General features: G+C 53.7%; 1 pseudogene; it reads left to right on the top strand.

The window, feature by feature from the left end:
• On the top strand, positions 1-23,180 carry LOC129151330 (collagen alpha-1(I) chain-like; annotated as a pseudogene).
• Positions 23,181-24,584: the final 1,404 nt, after the last annotated feature.

Below are 24,584 nucleotides of genomic sequence, written 5' to 3'. Positions count from 1 at the left end.
ATGGCCGAGGGGCCGGGCGGCGGAGGGCCCCGCGGGGACGGGGCGAGCGGCGGCCGGGCAGCGGAGGCGGAGGTGGTGCGGCGGCGCTGCCGGCGGGGGGAGGAGGCCGAGGCCGAGGCCTCGCAGCTGTGGCCCGAGGGCCCCCGGGGCCTGGCCCCCGGGCCCGCGGTGGAGGAGCAGTTCTGCCAGATGCACCTACGAAAGCAGGTGTCTTACAGGTAAGGAGAATGGGGGTAGCGGGGAGCGCGGGCCTGGGGCCACCCCCTTTTCAGGCGCCATTCATTGTGCGCCAGCTGCTTGCCTGATGCGGAGAGCTGAGAAAGGACTAGCGAGGAGTCTCTGCCCTCCGGGGGGCAGGAGAGAGGGGAGCCTCTGGGACCCCTTCTCTACAGGAACCGTGAAAGCCCTAGGCATCCAGCGTGGGATGGCTGATGCCAACTGTACCGTCCTGATGCCAGGCACTGCACTGGGCAGTGAGGGGAGCCGGAACCCAGACACAGTCCTTACCAGCCTCCGTCCGCCGGGGAGAGCTGGGAGACACTCCCTGCCTCCTGCGGGGGGAAGAGGGACCTTATGCATCCATAGTTCTTGCCGGGGCTTTCCTGTGCGTGACCCTGTGCTGGGCAGTGCCTTATGGAAGGGACCGAGATGCTCCCTGCCACCACGGCTAAAACCCTGGGGCCTAGGCCTGGGGAAGGAACCCCCTCCTGGACCCCTTTGCCCAGCAGCCCTCATTGGCATCCTCTGTGACAGACGGAATCTCACACACACCCCTGACACTGTCTTAATAAGACTCCCAGCCTCCCTGGTCCCGGCCCCTCTGCCCAGGGCTTCCCTGGAGGAATCAGCTGCGCTGGGCTGCCCCCCAAACAGGGCAGGTCAGTCCCTTCCGTAGGGGCGGGGGCCTGTGGAGGGGGTGGAGGCAGGGCAGAGGCAGCTCTTGCCTTCCTCCTCCTCTCTCAGACCACAGCCTCAACCGGTACTTGCTGCGCCTGTATAATTCCTGGCCCAGAGGGACCTCCTCTGCAGGGCCCAGCGGGGACATGGAGGCACTTGCAGTCCTTGAAGCCATCAGCCTGGTTAGAGAGGACACCTTTGCCGTCTGTTTACAGGCATAAGGGCTCGGGGTGTGTCTGAGGCTGCCGGGCTTCTCCCTGGGGTTTCTGGGAAGATGTTTCATAAAACCAGCCCCACCCCGGGAGCTCGAAGGGCCCCCCTATTCTTAATGGCTCTGAAGCCCTCACGCTCCCATCACTTGGGAGAGGATGGGAGGGAAGAGGAGGGGACTTCACCATCATGAAGTGAGATGCACAGACTAAATGGGAAATGGGTTCGTTTCCCATGGGTCCCACCTTCACTTGGGGAGGTACATAAGGAATCAGAGGCACATTGAGCTCCATTACCAAGTTCTCCCAGAACACCATGCTGAGAGGAGGGCATTATCTGCTCGTGCCTTCTGGCTGCAGATAGAAGATCCCTTGAAAGTTCCCTGGGGGAGGAGAGAGTACAGAGGTGACCGACAGGGAGCAGGGCAGAGAATGTAGAATCCTGGAAGAAATACTGGTCTGGGAATCAGGAGGCCTGGCTTGCATTCTCATTTCTGCCAGCGACTTGCTGCGTGTCCTTGAGCTAGACAGTATCTCCCTGGGCCTCAGTTCTTCACCTCTAACAGAGGGAGGGACTCCAGGATTTTCCTTGGTTGTGGGTCAGGGACAAACAGAAAGCTGGAAAGGAGGCCAGAGTGGGGTAGAAGCTTAGAGGATAGGGAGCAAAGAAAAATTAAAGAGCCAAGATGGAAAAGGCCACACACACACACACACACACACACACACACACACACACACAGGGAAGCAGCGACAAGGGCTGGGATTCTCCCAGGACAGTTGCTTCCTGAATAGAGGACCTTCCACAGCCCAAATTTGAGCCTTGAATCAGGGTAACCAGCTGTGCCTCCCCTGTGGCTGTACAGGGATCCAGAGACCTCTGAGTCACCTGTGTGAGGTCTGCAGAAGATAGCACAAGGCCAGGCTCCAGCCGTCACCCCGGGACAGATCAGGCAAGGCACCTCTTCACACCAGGGTTAGGCCGGGAGCCCAGGCTTAGGACCAGAGCCAGACAAGGCATCCAGGCAAAGAGAAGCCCCTGGGGAGCGGGCAGAAGCCCTGTGAAGGAGACAGCAGCTCTGGGCTGTCAAAACCTTTCCAGGCCCAGGGAATGAGCTGTGCTTTCTGGCTAAGCCCTCCCAAGAGGCTGCGCTCTGAGTGGCCTGATGACGGGGGCGCAAGCTCTTCCCCGCACAGGCCGCCCAGGGCTGGCAAGAGCTCAGGCCCACAGTAGCCCTCTTCACATCCCCCGCTTGCCACCGTTCCACGCAGCTCTGGCTCACAGCGGAACCTCCACCCCGCTGTGAGTTGCTAAGAAAAGCAGTTGAAAGCCCTTCACAGAGAGAAAAGGCTCTTGGACAGAAATGCGGGGGCAAAAAAAAAAATCCGAGGGCGGCGAGGGATGGAAGTGGAAGCAGAATTGAGGCCTGGCTGCCTCTGACGTAGATGAGGACGTAGGTGAGGACGGGGGCTTGGAGTAGAAGCTTTCAGGGATGTGGGTGTTTCTGGAAAACAGGTTTTCTTCACCCCCAACCCTAGCAGCTGCTTTATGTGGATGGGAAGATTTGTGCCAGTAGAAACTCTTGGGGGGGGATGGGGGGAAGCATCTTACATCTGCATCTGAGTGTGAGGAGAAGTATCTCCCACACATTTGAGGAAGTTCTAAAGTATCAGGGTTGGTTTGCCCTGACGGTGTGGTTTGGTGGTTGAGCGTCATCCCAGGAACCAAGAGGTCGCCAGGGCACTTGCTCTGGTTACGGGCTCAATCCCCAGAAGGGGGCGTGCAGGAGGCAGCCAATTGATGTTTCTATCTTTCTATCCTCCTCCCTTCCCCTCGCTCTAAAAATCAGCAAGAACATATTTAAAGTATCAGGGTTGGGCTCGAGAGACCATGGAGAGTGGTGTCCAGCCTGGAAAAAGCCAGAGGGGTTCCAGGAACACCGAGTTTGGTCTTGAAAGGACCAGTCAGGAGATGCAGAGCTTGGACTTGGAGCTAAGCCCAGTGGTTCCCAAACCAGATCACCTGGGGGATTTCTTTTCAAATAATCTCCGAAGCCCCTGGAGATCCTGATCTAGGTAGTCTAGGGTTGGGCCTGGGCATCTCGACTTTATTTATTTTTTATTTTTAAATTTTTTTTTTTGGGGGGGGGGGCGCATCTCGACTTTAAAAACCTCTCCCAGGTAATTCTGATAATCAAGCAGATTTGAAAACCACCAGTTTCACCTGTGAAGAAGCTGAGGCAAGAGAAAGGGTAAAATGTGAGCTGAAGCATTGGGGTGTGGCTGGCGGGGGGGCTTCCCGGTGCTGGGTGCTATTGTGGCCCCAGCAGGACCTTGAAGGAGGACCAGCTCCTCTCTCTGGAATGCTCTCTGGGCCAGGCACTGTCTGACATGGAAGCATGGGACATGGTCCCTTCCCTTGAGTACAGGGCCGGACAGTAAATATTTTAGGCTTTGCAGGTGATACATCGCCCTGTCACTCTGCTCTGCCATTGTAGGCAACACGCTTAAGCAGCCATGGACCATACTTAAACGAAGGAGCATGGCTGGGTTCCAGCAAGACTTTATTTATAGACGCTGAACTTTGAATTTCATGTCACCGCCACTGTATCAGATATTATTCTTTTGCTTTTTTCCAACCATTTACAATTGTACAAATTAGCTCATGGCCCTACAAAAACAGGCAGCAGGCTGGATAGGGTCCATGGGGCATAGCTTGTCAACTTCTGATCCAGGAGAGGGGACAGGGAAAAATCCACGGGAAAGACAGTGGGTGTTGAGATCAATCTGGGCATTAGGCAAAGGACAGGCATTTTACTGAGAGAGAAGGTGCAATACACATGCTTGCAGCCTTCAAGGTCAGAGAGACCTGGGTTCAAATTCCAGCCCTGCCCTTCCTAGCTGATTAAGCCACTTTTACCTTTGACCCTGTTTCCTCATATGGAAAACTGGGACACTAATACCTGCACAAAAGGGTGGCTGCGGAGATTAGGAAGATAAGTGATGTAAAACGCCTGACTCATAGCAGGGCTGGGACCCAAGTTACCAGATCTTTTGCACCTCTCCCCTCCCCCCAGAGATGGACCTCCTTGTGGGTCTGGGGGTGCAGGAAGGCCCCTGCAGGAGATTGGTCCTGAGTGATGAAAGGTGGGGTGGCAGAGCTTAACAGAGTCTGAGAGTAGGGACTGAGCCTGTGTGCATGCCTTCCGTCCTCCCCCTGTCTCCTCCACCCCCATGGAGGAGCTGGCGGGGGACGCAACTGGGGGTGACAACTGGCAGGGGAGAGTGCCCCCTGCTGCAGGCACGCTGCGTTGGGTACACAGCTCCTCCAGGGAGGGGCACCTGATCCAACTTTCCCTGCTGCTATTTACCAGAAGCTAAAAATAACCCAAGAGTGACAGGGAGATGGGGCCGATTTGTAATTTAAATAGCAACAGGATAAAGCAAGGAGCTGCAAGAGATCACATTCTGTCCTGGATTAAAAATGCAAAAACCGGGGCGAGAGCTGAGGTGGAGCGGGAGGAGGGGGCCCCCCCAGCCAGAGGAAGCCGGAAGCTGAGGGTCTATCCATTTTCCTTCCTTCGGGAAGGGCAGGGCCCTGGCCTAGTCCGGAACTCCTTCTTCCCCACTGGGACCTGAGGTTCTTGCTGACAAGTGAGTCAAAGGCCAAGGCGGGCAGTGGCCGGAAGTGCGGCCAGGCTCGTCCTGAAGGCAGCAGTGCAGGGATTGGGATCCCAGAGAAGGTCTTATCCTATCCTGTGTGTCCCCGAGCAGCTCGTGCTCCCCACCACCCACACAAGGGCAAGCACAAGCCATCTGGGCCATTTGGAGGGCAGCCGGGAGGACCAAAGGCATTCGAACAGCTCAAGCAAAGGCATTTGAACATCTGATGTGCTGCTGAGAACTCGGCCCTTAGGCCAGGCAGCCGGAAGCCTGGGTTGAAGTCTTATTTTTGCCTCCGTTGGTACAATTTCAGAGGAGAGCACTCAGAGGAGCCTGTCAAGGGTCCAGTTCCCAAAGACAAGGGTTAGCAAGACCTCTCTTCAAAGACACACAAAAAGGTGTGGGAAGGCACTGGGACTAGACATGGCTTCTGCTGGGCTCCACTGGGCTTCACCTACAGATGCTCGTGGCCTACAGATGTTTGGGGAAGAAAGACTAAGCGGGGTGCATAAATAGGTGGGGATGTGAGGGCCCCTGAACAGCATCTTACAGATGAGAAACTAAGCCTCAGAGAAGTTATGTAATGTGCTAAGGTCACACAGCCAGTAACTGGTAGAGCCAGGATCCGGACTCAAATGGATTTCAATTCAAAGCCCTTTTTACTCTGTCAGGCTTTCAAGGGTCTGGACTTGCATCCTTAATGAGCTTTCCTTTTGCCTCTGTACTAAGTGCACATATTCCTGGGAGGGATAATGGGACAGAGGGCATGGCAGCTGAAAGGCGGTTCTGCATGGCGTCAGGGTTTGGGAGCCAACAGCTGGGGGTGGGAGGTTCGGAGGGCAGGAGGCCAGCTGATTCTGTCCTGGGGGGCTTGGTGCTACGGAGCAGGATGGGGTCAGAGGAAGCCCTTTAGGGCAGATGAGCCAGAGTGAGGGGAGAGCCGCCCCCACCCCCACCCCCAAAGACTCCTCTCACTTCCAGCCTGGGGACTTGGGAGGAGCCAAAGGACAAGTTCCAAGAGAGATCAAGGTTATTGGAGGGTCCATCTTCCACTGCTGAACTCCCATAGCTCTCTGGCCCCAGGGGGAGAGGGTCCCAAGGCCCTCCTCCACGTTTCCTCCTGCTTATGACTTTAAGGAGGCTGCACAGAAGGAGCCTAATCAAATACCCATCTGTCATTAGCTAGCAGCACCTTCAGTCCAACTCAGGCACCTCTGTCTCTTCTCGGGGGGGATAGAGGGCTGGCCATCAGCAGGTGCTCTTGGGCTCGGGATTGCTTCCAAGGGCTTCAGCAGGTACTTGGATCACAGGCTTAGCTGCTGGGGCGGGACTGAGATGAAAAAACTCCCCCATGTCTCACCACAGCCACTCATGCAAACAAGAAGCCAATCCCCCTCCCTCTGCTCAGCTTGTTAGACACCTAGATTCAGCTCATTTCACCTTCCATAGGAAGTCATTGAGCACATACTTGCCTGCAGTACAGAGCCAGGAGCAACATAAGGTTCAAGAATCCTGTAAGGAGGCAAGATTAACGTGCACCAAAGGTCACGATATAGAAATATTGTTGGGAACAAACGTGAGTGTCAGAGATACATCAGTGGGGTGGGAGTGTTGGCTCTGCAGCAGCATTTGACTCTTAGTAGGTATTTATAAAATACTGTCAAACAAACGAGTGAGTGAAAACCTGCAGATCAAGGAAAGTGATTCCAATAAAACTGTCAGAATTAAATAGGATCTTAAAGAACATCTGGTTCATCATCCAACCCAGAGATGTTAAGTGACTTGCCCAGAGTCACACAGCAAGGGCTGGAGTTTGAACCAATGGGCTCTGATCTGGGCCTCTTTTCACCTTTCACTTTTGCTTCTGGGGCTGGGGCTTTGAAAGATGGATATTTTTGATTGGCCAAACATTACGGGCAGAAAAGGCAAAGAGAGCAGCAAAGGCAGAATGGAATAGCAGGGGTGAAGGTGGCATGTTAAAGAAAGTGTGAAAAAAGAGGGAAGAAATGTTTATTGAGCACCTACTGTGAGGTAGGCACCAGCATGATGTGAGCTGAGAGAAAATCTCCACAGGGAAAGCCTGGACAAAGAGGCAAAAAAAAAAAAGGAACCAGAACATAAGGAGCCCCCGAAGGTCAGGCCAAGGAGGCTGGCTTGGCTGGTTTTGAGAGCAGAGGCTGTCCAGATCATGGGTTGAGTGTTTGTGCCCTAGTACATTTCTTTTCCCCAGCTCCAACGTAATCATCCAGGTCACAGAAAGTAGAACACCTCACCCTCTGGGGCCTCAACAAAGCCCAGAATAATTTTCTTACCCAGATTCCCCTTCCTGTGCGTATCTGGATGGATTCTGAGGGGTCCCCAGCTCCCCGGTGCTGGCACATGTTGTCCTAGGAACTGCCAAGGGCATCCTCCCCAGCCCTGTGCACCTGTCCCTTCCAGCCTTGTCCCCCCACCCCCCACCCTACCTGGAAAGTATTGACAGCTTCAAGGAATTCAAGCCCAAGAGGACCCTGGTCCCACAGTCAGGACTGCCGTGCCTCTCAGAGCCTCCAGCCTGCCCGCTTCCCCTCCGGGGCCACATTTCCTGCTCTCTGCTGCTTGCTCCAGAGCTGCCAGAAGCTGAGATGGAAAACAAGCCCAGCCCCATTTCCTCTGTTTAACTGCTCAAGCTACTTGCGGAATCCCTGGGAGGGAGCACAGGGCCCTGCAACAGCCTTCTTCTAGAACAGTCCTCGGCCTGGCCGGCAGAGTCTCTGATGAGCCACGGCATACAGAGATGACGGGCTGGAAGAGAGAGCTGTTGGAAAAGGGGGGCCACGCCTCAGGGTCATCACCTGGCCGTGTCCCCAATCCTACAGGAGCAATTGGATGTCTTATTTAAGGGCACAGAGTCTTATTTCTACCAGTTACCAGATGGGTGATCTAATGAATTTAGCAATTCTGTACCTCAGTTTCCCCATCTGCAAAAGAAAAATAGCAGGATCTACCTTATAGGGTCATTACAAGGATCCAAAGGTTTCTGGCACAGAAGCGTAGAAGAATCATTACCTATTGATTTATCATTGCTGAGTACTAATTATTCATGGCATGGCTTGATTTGTTAAACAAATGTTTATTGAGGAATACCGTGTTCCGGTCGTGAGGGACACAAAGGTGGTTACATTACCAGGTAGAGGTTTCTCAGGGCTGGGATGGCAGAGTGTGCATTTGTGTGTCTGTAGGTTCTGGAGCGCAAATGTTTATTGAACTGAACTGAACTGACACTGTTTCTGTCTTCGAGAAATTTACAGCTTTCCTGGGTAACAAAAGGATATAGAGCTAAGAAAAACAAAAACAAAAACACTAATTATAGAGCAGTGTCATTAGAGAGTGCTAGAGGAAGATACAATTTCCATCCTAGTAACAACCCTGATAATAAAGAGTGAGTGTATGCCTCGCTGTGTATTTATCGAATCTTCATGATGGCCTCAAAGTCCAGCACAGTGAGGCCTCTTTGCTGTTCTTCAAACACATCAGGTACATTCCTTCCTCAGGGCCTTTGCTCTTGCTGTTCCCTCCACCTAGAATGCTATCTTCCTGGGTAGTCACCTTGTTTGCTCTTGATTCATTCAGGTCTGTGCTCAGGTGTCACCTCCTCAGAGAGGCTTTCCCAATCCCCCTACCTAAGTGGCAATACCCCCCCACCCCCACCCCCACACCCCACCCCCACACACACTCGTCATTCTCTTCCCCCTTCGTTTTGGCTTCATTTTCTTCTAAGCACATCCCAGTGCCTGACATGGTTTTACATACTGATGATTTGTTCCACTAGAATCTAAGCTCCACGAGTTAGAGCCCTGCTTCTTTGCTCCGTGCTATGTAGTCTGACACGGTGCCTGATGCATAGAAGGCACTCAGTAAATATTTATTGAATGAATTCATTTAAACCCTTTCACCGCTTATTTCATCCTCGTAAAATGCCATGCGTTCAGTTCTTGCTACGGCCCTCCTCCCATTTTAAAGATGTGAAAACTGAGGCTCAGAAAAGCTCCCTGACACATGTATTCATCGGTTCATCTGTGTCCTTCCCACCTCATTCCAGAAAGGCTTAAGGTGACCCCGAGAGGTGAACCTCTCTGGCCTGACCCAGGTCGCACAGCTGGTAAGAGGTAGAAACAGGACAGGAGTCCACATCTTCTAGCTCCATTCTGGTTCCTCTTTCTACTCTGCCACTGTCCCAGGCGCCTGACCCTTGGTAGATGGTGTGATGCTCACAGAGGCGTTAAGGAGAGAAAGCTGTGTGTGGGCACCACCCTCCAACATACCCGGTAGTTGTGATAAAGTGGAGGCCTCAGCAGGATCAAGAGGTAAAGATCAGAGAGGTTAAGTGGAGAGGAAGGCCAGGCTGAGGCTGAGGCTTAAGTTCAGATCCCAGCCTGGGCAGGCCTGGTGGCTGCCTAGCAGCCTCTGACTCGGGCTGTCTCCTGGCTGCTGGGCTGGGCTTGTCCTCACCTGCCTCTGGCTCTCCCGTTCAGCTCTCTTCCCAGCTAGCCTCCTGCCCCAGCCAGCGGAAGGCAGGCGCCTAAGAGGACTCTGGTCCTCGGCTGGGGCAGTCAGCTGGTCTCTCGCAGGGCCCCCGGTCAGGAAGTGCCAAAAGAGGAAGAGAGTCGCCGGCAGGATGAGCGTACTGGGCCGGCCACAGTAACCGGGAGGCTGCGATGAGGCCACAGCTCTGGGCCCCGCGGCGGCGCTGGGGACAGAAGAAGGGGAGCGCCTGGGGGCACTGAGGCAGATGTGGCGCTACCGCTCCTGGGACGTGCCACAGATCCCAGCTGAGACCCCCCAGACACAGTAGGTACTCAGGGTGGCCCGGGAATGGGCACCTCCAGCCCTCTCTGAATCTTTTATCTGGGATGGGGGGGTTGTGGCAGAAGTGGGGTTACCCACCCAGAGTCCAGCAGCTCTGCAGAGACTCAGAAAAAAAGCAAAAGGGGTTCGTGGCAGGATGAGGGGAACTCGGATGTTGAATTGCTTGCGGGGGGAGTGTGGTGGAGGGCTGAGTTCACAGGCAATAACAGTAGGGGGAGCTGGGAAGAGGAGCCGGGACAGGAATGGGGCATTGTATGCTGCAAGGCCTTGTGCACACTCAGTGGGGTCTTCAGCCGCCTCTGGTCTCCTCCCTCAGAGCTAGGTGTCAGAACCATTGGGGAAGTTTCAAAGGGGCCCATGCACCCCAGAAGGACAGCATTTGGTCCTCCTTGGGATTTCACTGCCCTCCTGGCCATCCTGGCACCTGCTGCTGGCCCACAGGAAACTGTAAGGAAGCTGGAAGAATGTTCTGAGCTTCTGGATGCTGGCTCTTTCTCAAAACCACAGGCTACAGCCCCCAGCATTGGCTGTATGTGGCTGCCTAAGTCTGGAAAATGGGCTGCCAGAACTCCAGAGGAGAGGGTAAAAGTGAAGGTGGCACAGGATGTGGCTTTGCAGAGAGGAGTGAGTGTGAACAGAGACAGCGGGCAGCTGATGTGGGCATCTGGGTGGCGGGGTTTGGGAGGAAGAAGACCATGCTCTCCAGCTTCCTAGCTTCCTTTGGTCAGCCCTGCAGAGGCTATCAGCTGCCCGAGCTGCTGACTCCCTGTGTGCTGGCTGTGCCACCACAGGCAATGGCTCTGGCTCCAATTGCTTTCCTCATCTTTAGAAGGGACAACCTCTGCTACCCTTGGGGTGTGCTTGTGTGAGTCTGAGAGGTCTATTTCTGGTGGGTGATGTGTGTGCAAGAGGCATATGGCAACTTGCAGCCGTTGTCCTGGGAGGTGTTTGTGCATAGGAGAAAGGTGTGCATGTTCTATGTGGGTGTGTATATTGGTGAACGAGTGTGGTCCTTATGTGGTATGTATTTTGGGGTGTGCAGGTGATTCCTGTAATGTAAGAGAGCTACAGGTTTGGTTGGATATCGTTTTGGGAAAATGCTATTTGTTAGAAGTATGTAAACGGGTTAGAAGCAATTGAATAGATGTGGAAAGATGAATTTGTATGAGAAACGTGTACGTTCTTTGTCAGTGGGTGCAAGGGTCACTTTGGAGTGAGTATACATTGCTGGTATACATTTCTGAGTGTAAAAGGCCCCGGGTGGGAAGCGTTAGGGTAATGAGTGAACATAATCGTGTGAGAGGCATGTTGGTTCTGCGTGACTTTTTATTCTCGTGGGTGTGATTTGGGAAAGCCAAAGGGGTTAAGAGTGGAGATTGTATGAGTGACTGTGAGCGGGCACTGGGTGTGCAAGAGCGGTGTCTATTCCGTGCAGCTGTGTCGGGCCGGAGATTCCGTGGGATCCGGGCGGACCAGGCAAGGGTTTGGGGGCGGGGACTCGATCACCACCACGCCCCCTGGGCCCCACCCCTTCTGGGAGGCCAGGCGGTTTGCTGAGCGGCCGGCGGCCGGCGGCCAGCAGAGGGCGCTGCGGGTGGGTGCCGCCGCGCACCCGAGGGGGCGTGTCCGGCGGCGGGCAGGCAGCAGCCTGGCCAGCTATGCGGGGTCCTGCGGCCCCGGCCGGCGGCACTTCCTGGAGCGGCGGCCGCTTCCCGGGCACCTGGGCGTGGGGCGCGGGGGCGCGCGGCGCGGGGCGGGCAGAGCGGGCGCGCGCCATGGCCCGGGCGGGCGGCGCCGAGCCGGCGTGTTGAGCCCCGGCCGCCGGCCCGGCATGGACGTCTCCCGCGGGCCCGCCGCCGGCCGGGGCTAGGGCCGATGGAGCCGCGGGACGGCAGCCCCGAGGCCGGGAGCAGCGGCTCCGAGTCGGCCTCCGCCTCGTCCAGCGGCTCCGAGCGCGACGCCGGCCCCGAGCCGGACAGGACGCCGCGGCGCCTCAGCAAGCGGCGCTTCCCGGGGCTGCGGCTCTTCGGGCACAGGTGAGCGGGCGGCATCGGGCGGGCACTGCGGCTTCGGGCGGACCCCGCGCCTGGCACCGGGGGGCGTTCCTCGGCCACTCGGTACTGACGCTGCGCGGAGGTCTCCCGGCACCGGCGGCGCGGGCTGGGCTGTCCTGGCGTTGGCTCCGCGCGGGGGATACCCCCTGGCACCGGCACCGAGTGGGGACCCTTCCCTGGCACCGGCCACTTAGCGCGCCTCCTCTGGGGCTGAGGTGCCAAGGCCGGGTCAGCTTCCAACTGTCCAGCGGGGGGACCCGATCCCCTCAACCCCTGCACCAGCAGGTAGGGCCCCAGGACTGGCCACCCCTTCCAGGCGCTGATCGAACCGGCCCCTCCGAGTCTCCTGGCCGCGCGAGGTGGGGGGTCCGGCCGCCCTCTGCAACTCAGTGGGCAGTGCCCGCTTGCCCACCACCGTATGACATCTGCAGAGCATGGCCTCGCTGATACTGCCAGGACACAGGGCTGTCCCGGAACACCGGTCCCGGAGTCAATCTCTCAACATCTTAAGCCTCTCCTTGGGCTTGGGGGTGCTTGGCCACCTGTTCTACTGTGCTCTTCATTAGCCAGGAGACCCCAACCTCTATCTCTGGGAGACAGTCGACGCCTACACCCTACTCCCCCTCAGGCCTTCTTTTGCTGGGAAAGGGATGGGATGGAATGGAGTCTGTGCCCCCTCCCGCTTGCCCCCTTCCCAGCACACCAGATGTCACCCTCCTGCGCCTGTAACAGGGCTTTGACCGAGACCCTGGTAAGGAACTGGGGGGAGGTGTGGAAAGATTGAGTGCAGACAGCCGACTTTGTCTGGGAGCCGCTTCCTGCCAGTGCAGGCCTGGGGTAAGATGAGGGAAGGTGGAGCCCCATATGTACCCCACCTGGCTCCCTGGACTTTCTCCTGACTGCCCCCTGCCCTCCAGTGGCTGAGGAGCTTGCAGCCAATCAGCTAAGGACCCCAGAGCCAACTCAGACTGGACTCTGACCACTTGGAGTCTGCTCAAGGCCTCTCCTCACTTTCCTTCAGTTGCCCAGGCTTCGTGGCATTTGGCCCCTCTGAGCTTTACCCTGTCCCTTCCCTGGGTAGACTTTACCACCAGTAACATGGGCAGCTTCCTCCTGTCGGGCCGGTTGGCGTCCCGGTAGTGCTGACCTATGCCCGCTGCCTGCCCTACCCTAGCCAGGGCCCTGCTCTTTGCACCTGCAGTGTGTCGCCAAGCACACGCACGGATCTGGAGCCTCACACTGACAGATGGAGCTCCGTGGGCTCTTAGGAAGCCACGCGGGCTTCAATGTCATATAAAGCGGGGAAGGGAGCTCAGCTTCCAGTACCTCTGTTTTGTCACCCACAAACCTGCAAGATGGAACAGTTTACACCCAGCTCTGCAGGATGTAGCCTCCAATGTTCACACAGGCTTCAGAGGGGGAGGGAGGGGCTCCGCCAGAGGCTTCCTGTCCCTGCCCACAGGGTACCAAGAGTTGGGCTATTCCGATCCGTTGCTCTGCCCCTACTGAAGGGCACAGGTGTGTGGATGGAGGGATGGACCTCAGGCACATTCAGGAGGAAGAACAAGAAGAAAAACAGCAAGTACCTTTACGTAATTGTCTAAAATAAGCAGGATAGGTGTGTGTTCTCCGTTTTTATAGATGAGAAAAACACGGGTCCAAACATATAAGTAGTTTGCCCAGGGTCACATAGCAAGTAAGAGGCAGAAATAGAGTTTGAACTCTAGTCTGATTCTAAAACCCACATCCCTTTCTCTATACAGGTTCCCAAATAGAACGACACAGTGACCCAGGAGCTTTAGGAAATACTGATTCCTAGATCTTATCCTTGGCGTGTGTGACTGGAGGTGGGGCCTTTACAGCTCCCCAAGTGTTTCTGATGTGCTACCAAGTTTGCAAACCACAGTATTACATCACTCTGGGGATGCTAAGTGATCCGATAGAATGCTTAATGAGAAGAAAATCAAAAGGCCTCTGGAAGCAAGTACGGACTGTCTCCTGTGCTGGGGCAGTGGGACATTCAGAAGTGAATTTATTTGGAAAACCCAGTAGAGTCAAGGGGAGGGCGATGGAAGACAGATTTTTCCCCTGACAGGCCTGGGAGCTCAGAGAATCAGATGCCCACTGGGGCTGACCTCCCTCCCTTTGCTTTGCTTGGAGGAAGCCAGGACAAACATTTGGAACAGTGCACCTGCCCTGGGCACTGCCCCTTTAATGATGTTTAATTGGTCATGCCACCTTTACTGATTGCCAGTCTCAGGTAAAAGTCCCCAGTGCCCCAGCTAAAACCAACCCTCCATCTTTTTCCTGGGCTCCGTACTCTTTTTTTTCCCTCACCTGATGATATGTTTCTATTGATTTTTTTAGAGAGAGAGAGAGAGAACCATCTATATGAGAGAAAAACATCAATCAGTTGTTTCCTGAATGTACCCCGACCGGGGACCAAATCCGAAACCTAGGCACGTGTTCTGACCAAGAATTTAACCTGCAACATTTCAGTGTATGGGACAATGCTCCAACCAACTGAGCCACCCAGCCAGGGCTCTGTGCTCATTCTTAACCTAGCTCTTGCGTCTCACTGGGTGCCCGCCTTCTGCATTTTCCCCATCCCGATGCCCTCCCCTCCCATACACACCTCAAATCTTGGGGCTGAGGGGTGATAAGTGAATAGACAGTGGCTAGAAGGAAGCATCCAGGATAACATAGATTGGTGGTGGCTGCTGAAGCCCTGTTGAAAAGTCTGCATTTGGATCTGGGCTCACTAGTAAAGTTCAGTAATCCACAGCACTCTGCTGTGGGCTCGGGAGGGTAGTGAGGGTGCCTGGGCAGCGTGCCAGCTTCCCTGGTCCTGTCAGGTAGCACAGTCTCTGAGCGGCAGCCTCTTTGGCATCTTCTTTAAGAGGTTTTTCCTTAAAGCCCACGCACAACAGGCTTCACCCTCCTGGAATCTGGGAGCAGTTTTCCCTCTCCCCTTGTATGGCCCAGTAAGACACAGAGCGGAGTCATGATTCTCCCCCAGCTCCATTCCACCTCACTGGTCCTTGGGGAACTATCACCCCCCTCCCAGAAGAGGAGGTATAGGCCCCGCCCTAACCCCAGAGTATCTGGCTTTTCCTCTTTCCTTACCATTCAGATTCTATTGGCCTAAGGGGTGGTCACTCCGAAGTGGAGGGATATTGACTATCACCTCCTTGTCCTCCAGAGCCCACCTGGAGAGAAGACTCCTTAATCCTTTGGCCTGGTCCTGGCAGCCTGGCCCTGGGCAGGTCACACAGCTTGTGGATTAGCTGGTTTTGCACCCCAGGAGTGTCAGAAGTTCCCTGGCACTTTCCACATCTAGACATAAGGCGCCTCATCCTGCAGAGTCCCTGGGAACCTGCTCGCTGGCTCTGCCACCCCTGCCCTTCATTACGTGCTCAAAGTCATTAACTCCCAGAGGGCAGGAAATGCACCTGTGGAACAAGTTTGAGACAATAGGTCCCATTTAGAGGTGATGCCACATGGCCCCAAGTGAGCATGGTTCCGGAGTCCAGTTAGGCAGAGGGTGCACGCCGGGCAGCCTGAGGGAAGCAGCCCCAGTTTGGGCTGGTTTTGCAATGATTGGGAGGGACATGTTGAGGGATGCCTCACACTCAGACAGGAGAATATCTGTCCGTGGCACCGAGGTGTCTGGAGCAAAAGAAGCCTCCTTGGGTGGTTTGTCTTGTTCCGGCTAATACCCGGAGAGGCCCAGACGGGCCAAGGGCGGCAAGACAGAGTGCCTGAGTTCCCACCAGTTTGGGAAGACAAAGGGGTCTCCGTGGCTGAGCATTAGTTCACTTCGCTCGGCCTGTTCTCCATGCAACATCGTGAGCCAGTGTGGGGCTCGCCAAGGTTGGGAACTAGGGTGGGACTCTCGCAGTCTTCCCTCCACTGCCACACACCCACCAGAGCTGCTGGCTTACAGGTCCAGGGGGAGATGGCTAATTCTTATCATTTTTTTCTGTGCCATACTCCAGAAAGGTCAACTCTCAGGATGCGGAGCTGCCCAGAACTCTCAAACTGGTAAAAGAGAGCACAAGAGTGGGTGTCTTCTCAGGCAAGGATAGAGGAAAAACTGAGTGACCCTAGTCAGAGAGAGCCTAGACCCTGGGCAGCTGGAGGTGAGGAGGAGAAAGCGGCAAACAGGATTGCCCTCCTTGGCTTCCTGGAGCCCTCTCCAGGATTCACCAGTCACCACCCACGCAGAAGAGAAGGTGAGTGGAGATGCTGGCCCTGAGGCGTGGCCTGTGCTGATCCCTAGGAGAAGCAGAATTTGGGTTCCTGTACCCTCACAAAGGTAAGGGAGAGTTTCTAATGCCAGAAGCTGATGAGGGAACTTGCCCTGCAGTACTCTAGAGGGACACGAGGGGGCGACAGCCACCATTGTGGGGAAGCTGGAGAGGAGAGATTCTCCTTCCTGCTGGCTCACTTGCACCAAAGACCTGCTGTGGGTGGATCCACAGACACCTCCTTCTGGTGACTTACCTGATACTCTGGCTGCAGGGGTGGAGCCAATCAGAATGTAACAAAAGGCAGTTTGAGCGTGAGCTTCCACAGCACCTGGCCCAACCCTTCTCCTCTCTGAAGCCTGAGTCCCAGTGAGGTGGCCTTGACTGAGCCAAGGTCTCACCGCCAGCTCGGGGTTATCTGGGACTCAGTGCCAGTCCCCTAACTCCAGGGTTATGTCAGTGTGCCCTACATCACAGGACACCAAAGCCTTCCCTGCTTTGAGAAATCCTCATCTGGCACCCTCCAGCCTGCCCTCTGCCTCTCCTCCTGGAGCTGCTTCTGACACCTGAGCAGTTGTCTAAGTCAGAATGGGGTGTGGAGGACAGTGTGGGTAAGAAGGGGGAACTGCTACACCCGCGTCCAGGCTCACCAGTTCCCCTCGTTTCTGGGTGGAATTGGCGGGGTGCACCTCTGGGGGTACCAAGCACTCATTTCTCACTCCCTGGGATGCTTCCTCTGCGTTTCATGTGTGGTGCTCCTCATATCCTTAGGGCCGTGGTCGGCAAACTGCGGCTCGCGAGCCACATGCGGCTCTTTCGCCCCTTGAGGGTGGCTCTTCCACAAAATACCATGGCCTGGGCGAGTCTATTTTGAAGAAGTGGCGTTAGAAGAAGTTTAAGTTTAAAAAATTTGGCTCTCAAAAGAAATTTCAATCGTTATACTGTTGATATTTGGCTCTGTTGACTAATGAGTTTGCAGACCACTGCCTTAGGGCCTGCAGTGTAGTTCCCCACCCCCTATGGTTCTCCGCACGGGGCCTGGATGGCATTCGGTCACAGGTGGCAGCCCTGGGAGGCAGTTTCAGGTGGGGAAAGGGTAGGCCAGAGTAGTGACCAGATGCCCCAGAGGGGCTATCCTTCTGCCACCGTTCCTTTCTGCGTCTTCCCTCAACTGAGACACCAGAGACACGGTTAGGTAACAGGTTTGAGTGAGACCAAGGGCTCTGTGGCCCAGGGAAAGGAGCAGGAGCTGCGATGGGCACTCCCACCCTCCCCTACGCTCCCCTGCATCCAGGTGAGTGATGCATCAGCTCATCTTTCTCTGTCAACTAACAGTTACCAGAAACTTAAAAACCCATCAGTTTCATGTAATCCTCACAACAACCTTGTAGTTAGTTTTTTTAATTCCCATTTTTAACAGATGAGAAACCAAGACTCAGAGAGGTCAGGGGTGTGGCCCAGGGTCACACAGCTCTCACTGGAACCCGAACCCAAGGAGCTGTTCACAATGCCAGGCTGCCCTACTTAATAGCACTCTTTTTTCCATTCTTTTATTTTTCCATCTCTAAGATGGTGGCGCCTGAAAGGGATTTGAGGGTGCCATGAGACTGAATGAGAGAATTTTGTTTCATGTGGGAGTAGAGGGAAACCCATGAAGTGATATACTCCTGGACCCTGAGGGAGAACAGTCACCAGGATCCTAACTTGAGGGGGAACATGGCTGGGCTGGAGGAGACCCTTGAGTAGGGAAGACGGGGTTGTTATGTGGCTCCCTGGCTGGATCTGGGGTGGAGGAGCAAGTGTGTGACCTTTTCTCTTGCTTTCAAAGTACAGGGAGCAGAAGACTCCAGGGATGTGTTTCAAGGAACCCCTGGTATCGCTCCGGGGTCAGTGGGTGGCCTGTAGCCTGGGGAGAGGTGCTTAGGAGGAGATCACATTTGTACCCAGCACCTCATGGTGAGAGGTCTGAAGAGAGAGGGGGGCCCAGAGCCCTCCCCCTCCACTTTCAGCAGCCTCCTCCCCCTTGCTCCTGGCAAAGCACCAGTTCATAGCTCCCACGTAGAGGCCTCTCCCCTGCTAGGGCTGAGCCCAATCACAGCACATGCCAAAATAGCTGTCTGGGAGCCTGGGCCTGCTTCGCCCACGCCAGCATCTCCCGGGTTAACAGCTTGCCTGTCTCTCCGCCCCCTTCCCCAGCTTGCTGACATTTTGCTGAGGCAGGGGCGGTTGTGAAAGGGGCAAGCTGGTTCCTGCTCCCCAGCCCACACCGACACCCCACTGATACAACCTGCCGCCCACTCACCCTCCTCTGGAAGTCATCCTTTCGGGGGAGACCTTCCTTCCTGTCCCACAGACATGGGGCTTCTGTTATAAGACAGCATGAGGAACACACTCAGGCTTCCATGCCATCCATGAAAGACCCAGGGCAATCTCAGAGAGCTGTTCTCCCTCTGGGTATCTTTTTAAAAAAATTATTTAAGAATACTTTTTAAGACACTAAGTATTTTGCAGTTAGAAAAGTTTACAGAATAATGTAACACCTCCAGTTAGCTTGGTCAGATCTTACTTACCATTATGCCATATTTGCTTTAGATAGAGCTGGATGCCCCTATGCCTCTCCCCACAAGGAAACCACAGTCCTCACTCTGGTGTTTGTATTCCCATGCCTGTTTTAAAAATTTTCCCTACATAGGTATGCATCCATAGCAACATGTAGCACTGTTTTGCATGGCTTTGCACTTGATTTATATGCATTTGTATTGTACATATTCTGAGTTTAGCTTTTCTCGTTGTTTGGACATTGAACCATCTTGAAACTTGAGCTCTGTGAACCCATTTTAACTTCCATATACTTGTGTGTGTTTTTTGTAACTGTATAGCTGCTTATTTGCCCGGTGTTCTGTCAGTGGCATTTAGGTTGTTATCAGTTGGTTGCCCTTGCAAGCAATCCTTCAGAAACTGTTCTGGTACACGTCTCCTGTGTGTTCTCCCCACCAGCGCTTGATGACAGGGTGGTGTGTCTTCAGCTTAGATAGTTGTTGCCAAATTGCACTCAAAAGTGGTGGTCCTAATTTTCGGTAGTTAATTTATTTCTTTAAAGTTTTGGTAAACTGAGGAGTTGGTTACCATGAACAAACACTTTCTCTTTCAAGTGTGCAACAGCCCCATGAGGAAGATATGGTGGGTATTTCCCCCACTTATCAGATGAGGACATTGAGGCGCAGATAGGGTGAGACTTGGCTTGAGGTCATAATAGCTGATCAGAGGCAGAACCCCTCTGGACCTTTGAGTCCAAATCCTCAGAAAAGATTACTCAGAGAGATTTTCGGCACACTTCCTGCCTCAAGGCCAGGGGAAACACCCCTATCTCTATGTGGGTGCATGGAAACTGCTGGAGGGGGGCCGGCGGGGAGGGGGGCGCGGGCAAGGGGGGGGCCGGCGGGGAGGGGGGCGCGGGCAGGGCAGGGAGGGGCCGGAGGGGCTGACAGCTGATTGTGAAAACATCTAGAGGATGGAGGAGAGAGCAATGTGATCAGAAGGTTCAGAGGGGTAGTTAAATTTTGAATGAGGGATGAGGGGGGAATGTGCTCCTGGCAGATGGGGAATGGGAGCCTACTGCAGACACAGGAGAAGGCAACAGGGGGACTGGTCACAAGAGAAGAGGGATGTGGGGGCCAACAGAGGGTTTGTAACACTCCCAACAAGGGGTTGGAATACTCAGAGAGGACTTATCAACATTCCTATCAGAGATCGGGTTCAGTGTGCCTCTGAGACACAAGAGCTTAGCCCAAACCAGCAACTTGCCCACCTGATGGTGGGCAAGGCCTCAGGAGCTGGCCAGCTGCTGGGCCCCTGTGCCGGCCTAAAGCCCTTTGCTCTCAGCTTGATTCTTGAGGCTGAGCCTGGACCATTCACTTTTCCCTCCATTCACTCTTCAAACCACTTTCCACACTTGTAGACTCCAGGGATGCAGTTGTGAGCAATACATGGCCCCAGGGGCTCACAGGCTGGGGGGGATACAGACTTGTAAACCAGCACTGATGGCCTAGAATAACCAAGAGAGGGCCGGAGCGTGGGAGCAGCTAACCCTTTGGGAAAAAGGACTGGGGAGAACTTTCCAGCAGAGCTGATGTCGGAGCCAACTCTGAAAAGATGAGAGGAAGTAGTGGAGGCGAGTTCACTAAGCAGAAGCGGGGCACTTTATTGCAGGTAGAGAGACTACCATGTGCCAAGTGCACAGGCATGAAGAGACCCACGGTGCTTAGACAGGAGCACCTAGAGAGGGTGAGGGTGAGAGCATGGGCCTGGAGCAGACTCCTGGTTGGAATCCCAGCTCTGCCACTTACTAGCTGCGTGACCGCAGGCAAGTTATTTCATTTTTTTTATGCCTGGGTTTCCTCATCTATAATACAGGGATAATACTATTTTTCTGAAATTAAATGAGTTAATATTTGTAAAATTCTTAGAACAGTGTGTGGCACAGAGGAGTTATATATTTGTCAAGTAAAATGTAAAAAGTATGAAAGGAAGATGGAAGAGGAGCTGAGAGGCCTAGTAACTGCCAGGCCCAGGTTTTGCATTTTGCTCAATCGAGGGTAAGTGGGCACTTTAGAATGAATTCTGGTAGCAGTGGGAGGATAGCTTGAAGGAGAGGCCCTAAAGGAATGAGTCAGTAATTCATTCCACAAACATTTCTCCAGGACCTACCAGGAGCCAGACGCCGAGATGGGGACTCAGGACATGAAGGAGAGACGGGGACATTTCAGCAAGGAGCTCAGAGCTAGGATCCTTGCTCAGCTCCCAGGCATCTGAGGCAGCCCCTCCTTACCCACACCACCCTTACCCTATGACTTCATGTCACCAAATCCTATTGTCCAGGTTTCATAAGGAAAGCCACAGAGAACATGGAGTGGCCGTGACTTTCGGCCCAGAGAGGGGCCTCACCTGTCACTCTTTGTGTCCTTTGGAGAAGAGAGGAAGGTAGCTGTTAAAACAAAGGCTGTTGCCATCCCCTTGTGCCCAACAAAGAGAAGTGGTCTGGGACAGCCTGGTCTTGTGGTCAGCCCTTGGGTGTGGTACCCATGGTGGAGGAAGCTCTTCTCTTCCCTTATGGCTCTGGCCCCTCCTCCACGGAATTCCCTGTTCCTTCCTCCCGAGCTGGTCACTAGTAAACACTGGACTTGCTGCCAGGCACTGTGCTGGGCATGCCCAGATGCACTAGACCAGGGGTCCTCAAACTTTTTAAACAGGGGGCCAGTTCACTGTCCCTCAGACCGTTGGAGGGCCGGACTATAGTTTAAAAAAAAATAACTATGAACAAATTCCTATGCACACTGCACATATCTTATTTTGAAGTAAAAAAACAAAACGGCAAAAATACCCGCATGTGGCCCGCGGGCCGTAGTTTGAGGACGCCTGCACTAGACCTTGCCTCTGGTTCCCTGGGAGCGTGTAGTCCGGTGGGTGGAAGGAATGAGGCATGTGCTTTGAAAGAATCAGGACTTTCAGGAGTCCAGTGATAGAGGAGCCAAATGGGTAGTGTGAAGTTCTCAGTGGGAGGGATGTATTCTTGGCTGGGGCAGCTGTGAGCAGGTGGGATTTTGATATGAGGTGGGGAAGGAGGCCAATCGGTATTCCAGCAGAAGGTAGGCCATGTGCAGGGACACAGCAGTGAGCTCAGGCACAGCCAGATTGGGGGCGGGGGGTGGACAAAGAATAGGTTGGCTTGGTTAGAACCAAGCGTTTGTGTCAAGGCGTAGGAGGCTGAGTCAGTGCCACACCACAGAAGCCACATTTGCCAGGTTGGAGGATTTGGAATCCATGCTGGATCACTCTTTCCCAAAGTATGATCCAGGGGTGGGAGGGCTAGACCCTTTAGGGGCTTAGTGAGGTCAAAACCATTTTCATAATAATACATTTAAAGCTGCTGTGGTTTGTGCCCTTTTTACCGTGTTAATATTTGTACTGATGGTGCAAAAGCAAGAATGGGTAAAACTTCTGGAACCTTGACACAAATCAAGGCAGTGGCCCCAACGTAAACTAGTAGCCATTGTATTCTTCACACCTCATGTGTGAAGAATACAACGAAAAATGCAGTTAAAAAAGTATTGATTTTATAAAGCCTAGATACTTGAGTATACATCTTTCAAATATTCTGTGTGAAGAAACGTGAAGTAGCCCTAGCTGGTTTGGCTCAGTAGGATAGAGCATCGGCCTGGGGACTTAAGGGTCCCGGGTTCAATTCCAGTCGAGGGCACATTCCCGGATTGCGAGCTCTGTCCCCAGTGGGGGGCGTGCAGGAGGCAGCCAGATTCTCTCTCATCATTGATGTTTCTATCTCTCTCTCCCTCTCCCTTCCACTCTGAAATCAATAAAATATATATTTTAAAAAAATTAAAAAGAAACGTGAAGTATACATAAGGTACTCCAAGCTTTAATGGTTGTCTTGAAAAGCGCTTTGCAAGCTGCACTAGTCGCTTTTCTTCAGGAACACCATTCTAACTTGAAAGAACACCTGGTGGGCAAAACTTCTGAGCAGGTGTTTGGCAGACATTTTCTCAATGAATGAAGTGAGCTTGTCACTTCAAAAACAGTATCAGTACTTGTTGCTAATGATAAAATGTGAGCTTCTGAGCAAAAATTGGAGTTTGGAAACCTTGTATCCACTATCTAGAGGCTGACGGCTACCTTCCCTGGACTGAAAGAGTCTTCTAATGAGATCAGTCACGATATTAGCAGGTGTGATTTTTTTTTTATGTTGTATAATGAAATGTGTCAACATTTGGAAGATCTTCGTAACTCAGTAAAGCAATATTTTCCAAAGCTTCATGTTTCAAAATTCAGAATGCAAGCTAGACCAGTGAAAAGTTCATTGGTATGGTTTCAGATTCCACATAGCCACTAACCTTTAAGAAACTACCACTTGTCATATTTTGATGCAGTAGCAAAGAAGAATATCCATAATTGCTTGAAACGGCTATTAAAATACTTCTTCCTTTTCTAACTACATGTCAATGTGAGGCAGAATTTTCTTCATATACTTCAATCAAAATGACATCCCAGATGAATGACAGAGGCAGATAGGAGAATCCAGGTGTCTTCTATTGAGGCAGACATTAAAGAGATTCGTGAAATTAAACCACGACACCCTTCTTGCTAATGTTCTTGTTTTAGAAAATATAGTTTACTTTTCATAAAAGTGTATTATTTATATTAACATGTAATGGGCTTATTGTTTTGAAACAAATTAATAAATATTTTCAACATTTCTTCATTTTAGTTTCTAATATAGTAAATATTAATGGCTCTAACCTGCATAAATAAAACCTTGTGGGGTCTCCAATCATTTTTAAGAGTTATAAAGGGGTCCTGGGACCAGGAAGTTTGGGAGCTGCTAGCCAGGAGTATAAGGAGGGGTGGCATTCTGGGCAGGATGGGTGTGACATGGGCTGGCCTCTCCTGGACACAAGCCAGGGCAGCTCTGACAGGCCCCCTCAGCGGGGCTTGGAGACCCAGCTCAGCCACTTCTGAGCTGTGAGCAGTCCCCGGCCTCCACGAGCCTGTCTGTTCAGCTTGGACCACACTGCCGCCCTCGCAGGGGAATTACAAGCCTCCTGTGTGATAATGCTTGTAAAAGTTCTTTGTAAGTTATAAAACTCTCAACAGATATTTATTTTTGTGGGGGTTTTTGTCTGGAGCCAGTGCTTAACTATCTCAGACACTTTCCCCAGACCCCCGAAAACCTGTCCAGTGGGTGCAAAAGGCATTAGGTGGCCAGAAGCGGAACCTGTCTGACCCCCCACTTCTCCTTCCTCAGACCTCCCCGTCACCCCACCCCTCAGCTGAGAGGGGCTGCACTGTAACTAGTGCCAAGTGGAGGGGAGGCTTCAACTCTGCCTGGGGACTGTGTGTGTGACTGCCTGTATGTGCCACCCCCTCCACGCACCCACTGCCTGCTTGCTGCAGGGCCTGGAGCCACCGCTGGGAGAGGAAGTGCAGTTGGTTACCAATCGGGTTATTTTCATAACGGCTGTCTCAGGCGGGGAGGGGCAGGAGGGGGGAGGAGTGGCGAGGGGGAGGGTGCAGAGGAGCAGCCAGGCGGCTGGCTCTCCAAACTAGGACTTGCTCAGCAAGAGGCCAGCAGCCTGGAGCTGGAGCCAGAGCCAGGGTTCGCCTACCCACAGGGACCCCAGTCCCCACCCACTCGCCCACCTCCTGCCTGCCACCTGCCTTCAGATCAGGTCAAAGGGGGCTCCCCCAACCTTTCCTTGCCTTCTGTTTCCTCCCTCCTGCATCTGTCTGGGTGGGTCTGGGTTGGGGTGGATCAGGGTGGGCCCAGGCACCACCATCCCTAGAAAGTCTCCTGAAGCTGATGGAAAGGGAAAGGGGAGGTGGAATGTTTGCCCCCAGCCAGGGCAGACCCAACGGAGGTAAACATGACTGGCCTGGTGGCCTCCTTTATCCTCCAGGCTCCCCTGCTCCCCACTGTGCTTTTTTTTTTTTTTTTCAGGATCCCCTGAGTGAGTAGAGGTGGGGAAGTTGGGACCCTGCCTACCAGTCCCCAGACAAGAGTAGCCAGAGGGGCCTGCTGGGAGTAGGGTCCTGCCCCACAGCATAGATTGGGCACTCTGGCTGAATCCCATGGGGGGCGGGGGGTTGTATGAGCA

This window comes from Eptesicus fuscus, chromosome 13 (assembly GCF_027574615.1).
Source record: "Eptesicus fuscus isolate TK198812 chromosome 13, DD_ASM_mEF_20220401, whole genome shotgun sequence".
Taxonomy (NCBI): Eukaryota; Metazoa; Chordata; class Mammalia; order Chiroptera; family Vespertilionidae; genus Eptesicus; species Eptesicus fuscus.
This window is presented reverse-complemented; position numbering and strand designations above follow the sequence as displayed.